Source organism: Xyrauchen texanus, chromosome 33 (genome assembly GCF_025860055.1).
Source record: "Xyrauchen texanus isolate HMW12.3.18 chromosome 33, RBS_HiC_50CHRs, whole genome shotgun sequence".
Lineage (NCBI taxonomy): Eukaryota > Metazoa > Chordata > Actinopteri > Cypriniformes > Catostomidae > Xyrauchen > Xyrauchen texanus.
In genome coordinates, this window is record NC_068308.1 from 16,170,018 (window position 1) to 16,177,501 (window position 7,484).

At 39.8% G+C, this 7,484-nt stretch overlaps 1 long non-coding RNA gene across 1 annotated transcript; it reads left to right on the forward strand.

Annotated features, from left to right (window-relative positions):
- The first annotated feature begins 875 nt into the window (after nt 1–875).
- On the forward strand, nt 876–1,709 carry LOC127626786 (uncharacterized). Its single transcript, XR_007968495.1, has 3 exons — nt 876–1,009; nt 1,104–1,169; nt 1,438–1,709. It is a non-coding gene; the product is annotated as an uncharacterized LOC127626786 (long non-coding RNA).
- The last annotated feature ends 5,775 nt before the right edge of the window (nt 1,710–7,484 follow it).

The following is a 7,484-nucleotide window of genomic DNA, read 5'->3' on the forward strand; positions in this document are numbered from 1 at the left end:
GATGTCCACATACACCTGACCAGTATCTCATCCTCAATTGAAGTCTGCGTTGTTCCAACGGTAATTCTCCCAATTATAGTGTTTTTTTTCTTTCGTTTGTTTCTTATTAAGTGTGGTGGAAAAGGCGGTTATTGGATACTCCTTCCAGTTTCAAGTAGATTGTGATATCCCTCCCCTGTGAAAAATAGTTCTACCTTTATAGTGATAATAAATAATAGGGACTGTGTGTCAAGTATATTATTTTGAACCAATTTTTAAACTTTTATAACATGATACTGAGATTTTTTTATATTGATCAAACATGCTCGGAATAAAAGTTTCTCCAGTTCTGTGGCGGACGGATATGTGACTACAATCCGCGCAGCATGCTCCGCAGTCCGCACCAAGGAAGGCTGTCTTCTTCACGTCGTGTCGCTGTCTCGTGTAGCACTTGACGTCCCCATCAAGGACTTTGTAAGTATGTTGTAATATTGGTAATACTAATAGTGAGTGATTCCCGAAATGTTATCATAAAGTTTTTTTCGTTAGTCCCAGTTGGTCCAGCTAAGTCATCATTCAAAGATTTGTTCCTCTAAATTGAAGTGCTAGCTACTCAAGCTAGCTCAGTTGGCTCCAATCGGCCTCAAACGGCCTCAAACTGGACTTTCTATGGCAAGCCGTTTTAACATTTAATAATTGAAACCGACTAATATCTATTTTCATGCTACTAGTAACGTTACTTATTTTTTAGATACTAGTATCTATTCCATTAGTTATTCATTAGCTATTAGTGCTTATTCTTTAGCTATGACTAGTCAGAACGGCCACTGTAGAGTTCAATTAAAAATCTTGCTAGTAAAATAAATAATCTTGCTAGTAACATTTGAAATAAATACTAGTATCTAATAAAAAGGTTTTGAATATCAAATTAGCATGAGGAATATTATTGCTACTGGACTGACTAATGTTGGTGGTTTGGGCTTCTCAGGTGTACCCAGGTCCCAAGCTGTGGAGAGCAGGTCCATAGATGGTGAATGTCATTGGTTGTATCACTCAATGAGGCACATTGTACATATGTTCTAAATATATTTATTGCTTCACACACTTTTTTCTTTCCTGCTTAGGTCTTTCACATGAAAGGTCCATTTACAATAGGGCTGTGCCAACCACATTCCCCCTGTCAGAAGCGAGTAAGTACAATAAAAATTTCATGTGACACCCAGACTAATTACTTATGTATTATAACATTGCATATATGTATGTGTGTGTGGAATGCTTAATATCAGGCTTGATGTAATTTGACTTGATTTGTGATTTGATAACTAGGCTATTTCATTTAATTGATTCGAGTACTCAAATTTTCATCTATGTATACTATGTATCTCTGCTGCAAGCTAGACCACAACAGTGGCGTTTGTATATTTATTTTACATGTGGATTTTTTTGCTTTGATTGTAGCTGCTGTCATGAAATGGGACCCAGCTGCAACAGAGGCCCAAATAAAGTCTGCTGCATCTTTTCATCTGAAACATGCCCCTGGGAGAGTCGGGGGTGGTGGCTGTAAATGAATATATTGTGGACCTTACAGCAGCCACATTTTGTTAATTGTTTACTGTTTTAACAAAATTTTATAGCACTTTTATTTATAACTTTACTGTTCTGGCTTTTAAGTTTTATTATATTATTGTGTTAATTTATACTTGACTGTTCAGGTTTTAAGTTGTATTGTGTTAATTTATACTTTACTGTTCTGGTTTTAAGTTTGGGTAAAATTTGTAATAAAACAATATTTTCAGATTTAAATAATTTATTTCTTGGAGTGATCAGTTTGTTTTACAGGAAAATGTTAAGCAGTTTATTACAATTATATTGATAAGATATAAAAATGCAAGACTAGTATATACACTACTCTTTTATTCAATTGAATATTCAATATTATCAATATTCTTTAAAATGTAATTTAGGTCTATGGTCTGCGTGTCTGCAGTTTCATGACACGACAACCATTAACAATGAGTATCTGGGTTTTTCTCAGTGAGAACTAACTCACTGCCACTGTTTTAAAGTAAAAACATTTTAAAGTTGGATCCTTGCAAATATGCACAGATGGGATTTCCATGTCAGTATGGGTCTTTAACAGTCTTCTTTGACATTTCTACTACAGAAAACTTGTCTAATACAACTTTTATTCTGGCTGCCTTTTAGATGTCTAAACAATTACGTCTGTAGCACGTCTTTAATTGACGTCTAAACAATGTCCAGAAAAGATGTATAAAAACCTTAATTCTGGCTCCTGTGAGGACGTCTTCTGGATGTCTAACAATTATGTCTGCAGCACGTCTTTAATTGACGTCTAAACAATGTCCAGAAAAGACGTATAAAAACCTTAATTCTGGCTCCTGTGAGGACGTCTTCTGGATGTCTACCAATTACGTCTGTAGCACGTCTTTAATTGACGTCTAAACAATGTCCAGAAAAGACGTATAAAAAACTTTCATTCTGGCTCCTGTGAGGACGTCTTCTGGATGTCTAACAATTACGTCTTTTAGACGTGTTCTAGACAACTTTTTGCTCGCTGGGTGTCTGCGCGCGCAATGAGTGGGCGCGGCCAATTTGATAATTTATCGTCTTGACGTCACAACGAAAAGGAAAATGACTCATTGGAAAAACGATTCATTAAAATGACTCAGTATCGACTCCTACTTTTGAGAGACAATAATTTTTTACGGTGAACTTTCATATATAAAACTTTGCAGGATGTTTTTGTTCACTTAAATATATGTTACACACTACATGAAAGGTAATTTTCAAAATTCCATAATAGGTGCTCTTTACGGCTTGTTTTATACAATAGTAATACATATCTGTCATGTTGTCTTCACTTGTGTGCCCCTTTGATAATTAAATGATAAGTATTAACCTTCCAAATTTCATTATCAAAATATATATATATTTTTAAATACCATCTTTATTATTCAATATTATTAATATTTGATTCATTCTATTTTACTTAATATCTTTAGTTTGATTACGTCAACATTCAAACTGAGCAAAGAACTGTAGTTATATGACTAACATTAATGTAGATAAATTACTAGTCAGTCACCATGGTTTTGACAGTCTTGGAAGCTGGTCTGGTATTAATTGGGTATGCAACACAATCTGCATATTGACTGTGGAATGTTGGTGTGATGATGTCACAACCAGACAGTTTGTCAATAGACCAGCCGATAGTCACCCAACAAATGTGAACTTTTAAGTATAGATTTTATAATGTGAAACACAAGCAGTAATAAAAGAATGCACCCAGAATACAAAGCAGAACATTTAAAATAGACATCTAAGACAAATTTATGGTTTAGTCTGTTTTAATGGAGAACTGAGAGTAAACTGGGACCTCACAGATTTGGGTAGCATCTTGTCCTGCCCTCTGGCAGTATATTCATAGATCTAGATGAGAGATGAAAATGTTCATCTTATGCTTATGGCTGAAAACATTTAGATAATTACTATCAAGGGCCTATGGCCAGAAACACAGATGTTGTTCAGAATGTCCTTTTAAAAAACAAAAAGCAAGAAAGTTGGCCAGAATATGTGCAAAAGTGAATAAAAGTTAAAATACCAGTTAAAACAGGAAGCCAAATCAATGTGGGAAAAAATAATATAGCCTAAATATAATTACATAATTTAAATGCAGCCTATAAACATATATACAACATATATAAAAAATTTATCTATACAAAATAAACAAATATAAATATATTTAAAATATAAACATACCTCATAGAGAGCAGATTTTGCAGATAGGATAGTTTGGCTATTTTGCTGATTAATTGTCAAACAGTTCTGGGACCACTATGTATGTGTGTTCCTCTTTCTTTGCCATGCAGGATCTATAATATATACTTTTCAATAGTGTCAATAAACCTGCTCTTCATCACAATAAGAGCAAACTCTTAGCAGGCTTTGGATTTTTAGGACACTGTAATTTCTGTATGACCAGATCAACATTTCAACATTCTTGTTTTTTTGGATGGGCAATAAATTCAATAGTAGTTTATTAAATGTGTTTCCATCATAGATAAGCATTTGTTTTTAGAAAATAAAAAAAATTATACACCTCAAGTGAGCATTTTTTTTATGTGTTTTATGCACATTTTGGAGATTTTATTTCCATCTTGGTGTTTCCATCCATTTTTATGTAATATCCCAAAATATACAAATACGTGGATGGAAACCAATCTATTGTGATTTGTATGTTAAAGGTGACCTATTATGCCCCTTTTTACAAGATGTAATATAAGTCTCAGGTGTCCCCAGAATGTGTCTGAAGTTTCAGCTCAAAATACCCCACGGATCATTTATTATAACATGTTATAAATGCCTCTTTTTGGGTGGAATCAAATGGGGATCAGCCCCAAAGTGTGTCGGCCGATGCTGTGAGTACATGAGAGAAATGTGTTTAAGTAGAAATGCTGCTGAAATGGTTCCACACCATTCTCTGAACTGTTAGGCCAATGGTAAAAAAAGGGGTTTATACATTTGACACTGTTTCAGGGGTTCATTGTGGAGATCAAGTGCCGCTAGCCTCAAAATAGCAAAGGTTTTGTTTATTTTTTAAACCAGCACAGTTTTGAAACATTTAAAACAGTATGACGTATCTGGTTGATATGGAATGCTGGGGCGTTCAGCTGCTGCTCCTCTCTGTCATTTATTTACTTGTAATTCCCATTTTGCCCACAAGATATCCCTAGTTCTCTGCTTTTGTTTCACTCTGTGTCCTGATTTCCTGCCATTTTTATTGTCACTGTTTTCCCATGTGTCTTGTTTGGTACTATGTATTTAAATCACATCAGTTCCTTTGTTTGTCACTTGGTTTTCGATTGTGATAGCCACCAGTCCCTAGTGTTGCTCTCTTAGCCTGCCCTGTAACTACGAGGTGTGAGTTCAAAGTTTTTTCCCTTGCTGGACTTAATGAGTTTTTTGGATTTCTTCATTGGATTCAGAAGATTTGTATTCTACGTTTTTTCCCTTGTGCCAAGTTGACTCTTTTGGAACATGACATTTTTTATTATTAAACCTTTGGACTTATCATACGTGCTGTGTTTGTCTTCCTTCTGGGTCCACCCTACTGCTCTGTGGCTCAGTGGATATTCAGTACTCACCAGAGACCCAGGTTCAGAACTGGCTCGTGGCAGGAAAAACAATTCAACATGGATCCAGAGACAACCAGCACTTCCGAGTACCCCAACCGGCTCAAAGCCATTGCCAAGGACATGAGAAACGGATCTTGGATCAAGAGGAATCTTGAGACCCTCATCGAGCTGTCCATTCGCCTAGATAATCGTCTTCGAGAGAGGGCGCTCAATTGCAGGTCAGCTAGACCCATCTATCAAACCCCTATCCTTGACTCAGACCCCCTGAGCCTATGCAGTTAGGCCGAGCCCAGATCACCCCAAGAGAACGAGATCAACGCTCTGCTTGTACTGCGGCGGAACCGACCACTTCCGAGTGACTTGTCCTGATCTACAGGTACAGGTACGACACCATGCAGGTCAGGGAGGACTGTAACGGGAGCTGCCCTCACCTCCCTGTCATTTAACTCTAGTCTTTTTCTACCCGTTACCCTCAAGCCGAACTCCCACAGTCACCCTTTTGTGGACTCAGGAGCAGCTAGAAATTTTATGGATAGCGCTTGGGCCAACAAACATGGAATCCCGCCTGGACTCCTACCTGCGCCCGTTGCGGTTACAGCCTTGGATGGAAGAACCCTAGGCTTGGAAGGCATCACCTGGGCCACAGAGCCTCTTTCTCTCTCAGTCCATCATAACCAAGAGAAGCTGACTTTTCATCTCATCCAGTCCCCGGAATTTCCACTCATTCTTGGTCACCCCTGGCTGCAACTGCATAATCCACAGATTGATTGGACAACCAGATCCCTTATTCAATGTGGCCCTACTTGTCAAACCACCTGTTTACACTCTGACTCTCCTGTCTCACCTCCCGAGTTCCCAAACTCCATTGACCTCTCCCGAGTCCCCAGTGTGTACCATCACCTTAAGCTGGTATTGACTGTGTCATTAACTTGTTCCCTGGAACCTGTCCCCCATAGGCCGGATATTCTCCCTGTCGTCTCCCGAGCGGACGAGTACATCAAGGAGGCCCTTGCTGCTGGTTTTATCCACCAGTCCACGTCACCTGCAGGAGCCAGTTTTTTCTTTGTGGGGAAGAAGGATGGGGGTCTCCGGCCCTGCATTGGCTACCGTGGATTAAATAGCATCACCATCAGTAACCAGTACCCCTTATCACGTTTGAGAACAGTGTTCAAGTTGTTGCAGGGAGCATCTGTCTTCACCAAGCTCGATTTGCACAATGCTTACATCTTGTGCGCATCCGGCAAGGCGACGAGTGGAAGACGGCATTCAACACACCCACCGGTCACTATGAAAATCAAGTGATGCCCTTCGGCCTGACCAATGCTCCAGCTGTGTCCCAGGCTTTGATTAATGATGTTCTCCTGGATATGATCAACATCTTCGTATCTGTCTATCTGGATGATATCCTGATTTTCTCGAGTTCCCTGCAAGAACACATTGAGCATGTTAGACTAGTGCTCAAACGCCTCCTGGAGAATCATTTGTATGTCAAGCCAGAAAAATGTGAGTTCCACACCACTAATGTGTAATTCTTGGGATTCGTAGTTGAACCCGGTCACATGCTCATGGATCCCAGCAAGGTCAAGGCTGTGTCAGAGTGGCCCACCCCCACCTCAGTCAAAGAAGTCCAGCAGTTTACCGGCTTTGCCAATTCTTATCTGAAATTCATCAAGAATTTCAACTCTGTGGTGTCACCTCTCTCAGCACTCACCAAGGCAAGCAACACCCATTTTCAGTGGATCCCAGAAGCCGAGACCGCCTTCGCCAAGCGACTGTTTACCTCAGCACCCATTCTCTCTCTGCCTGACCCTGAAGTCCACGACGAATGGTGGATGCCTCGGACATAGGAGTGGGAGCTGTGTTTTCTCAAAGCGGGAAGGATGAGCGCCTTCACCCATGTGCTTTTATCTCCCATTGCCTTACACCAGCCAGAACAAATTATGATGTGGGGGACCGGGAACTCTTGGCAGTAAAACTGGCACTGGAGGAGTGGAGACATTGGCTTGAGGGTTCTACTCATTCTTTTAAAGTTCTTACGGACAACAAGAACCTTGAGTACATACAAAAAGCTAAGCATCTGAATCCCTGTCAGGCCCTGTGGTGACTTTTTAAACTGCTTTGAGTTTACACTTACTTACCATCCAGGGTCCAAGAATCTCAAGCTGGATGCCCATCATCCCTGGTAACAGGATTGAGGCCCCAGTGCAGTGGAAGATTGTGGATGTGGTCAGACAGGCTCAAGTCCGAGAACCTGATCCGGGCAATAGCCCTCCTGGCTGTCTGTTCATTCCGCTCAAGTTCTCCAGTGGGCTCATGCATCTCCTGTCACCCGGGTTACGGTCGCACCCT